Raw genomic sequence first — 1,435 nt, forward strand, 5'->3', positions numbered from 1 at the left:
CTCAGTCCTGCAGGGTAGAGCACAACGGGCTCTGTGGGTTGCGAGGCTGTAGTGCTCTACTACCTGCTGAGCTTGCAGTTAGCAGCCCAACCCAAATCCACTGTGTCACCACTTCTCCTTATTTCATTATAGCCTTTATATTTATTTCTTACACTTGTCCTCGGGTGTGTTATCCCCATAGGTTTTATCATAATTAGAAATGGCAGATTTATTGAATTTTAAATCATTTTAACACTTCTAAATAAAGATAAAATAATATGCAGTAAGATAGTATATTGCTAATTTAGGCAATTATATTTATTTCCAAATTACTTTCAGTTTTCTGCCCCTCACTGCATTAGAGACGTTGGTAGGTGCTGTTGAGTCAGTGCTTACTCTTAGCGACTTTATAAAAAACAGAATAATAACAATAATCCCCAGGCCCTGCACCATCCTCACACTTCTCCCATGTGTGAGACCATTTAGGCACCACTGACTATTCACTTGATTGAGGGTGCACCTCTTGTTGCTGACACTGCAGTGCAAAGGGACATTCTTCCCTAGGGACTTGTCTCCCTGACGACATGCTCAAACCAGGGGAGAAGTGTCGTCCTCTCCACTTCTAACCAGCATTCTGAGACACTCGTTTGAAATGTCCTGCTCTTGTAACACACTTGCCATTTTAGAGGGATCAAATGTTCCCTTCCAATGAGTGTTCCCTTCCATGAATGATCTCACAAAGCAGTCCTCCAGTCATTCCAGGCCATTCTATTTGACCTTGTCTCACAAGTCAGGGGGCCCTGTGATTTTTATATTCTATTTCAAACCAAGATTGTTAGCCGCTCCTTTCAAGCCTGCATTGTGAAGGAGAAAATTTAGACAGAAAAAAATAAAGAGGCAAAATTGTCCCTGGGGATGCTGAGAGCTAAGAGAAACCTTAATTCCAACAGGACATCCTGTCATTCATCTGTGCCTGTCTAGGGTTGGCTGGCTGTTCTCTGTGGGTCCTGCGCGCCCCCTGCTGCCCAATGACTTCCCTGCAAGGGAGGTTTGTGTCTAGGCTCACACTGACTTCCCCTCACTGTGCTCCTTGTACAGTAAGACATGGCCATGTCCTCCGCAGTCACTGAGCTCAGCTACAGGGATAACTGATTCTTCGATGTGTCTCTGGTGATGGAGAGTCGGCTTTGGAAGGACGGGTTATAATATGTATTACCTTCATACGTTATCCTGCCCATCCACTGCAGCCCCTTTCCTGAGGTCTGGCGGATCCAGTGCCAGTAGTAACCACTGCTTGTGATGGAGACACCAGAGACAGTGCAGGTGAGGGACAGCTTCTGGGAGGGCTTCACCAATCCTGGGCCTGACTCCTGAAGCTGCACCTGGGACATGACTTCTGTAAATAAAGGTAATTGGTCTCTGTTAGTCACTCAGTCACAACCTTCCCCAGATTCCA

This window comes from Tenrec ecaudatus, unplaced genomic scaffold, assembly GCF_050624435.1.
Source record: "Tenrec ecaudatus isolate mTenEca1 unplaced genomic scaffold, mTenEca1.hap1 Scaffold_538, whole genome shotgun sequence".
NCBI classification, from domain to species: domain Eukaryota; kingdom Metazoa; phylum Chordata; class Mammalia; order Afrosoricida; family Tenrecidae; genus Tenrec; species Tenrec ecaudatus.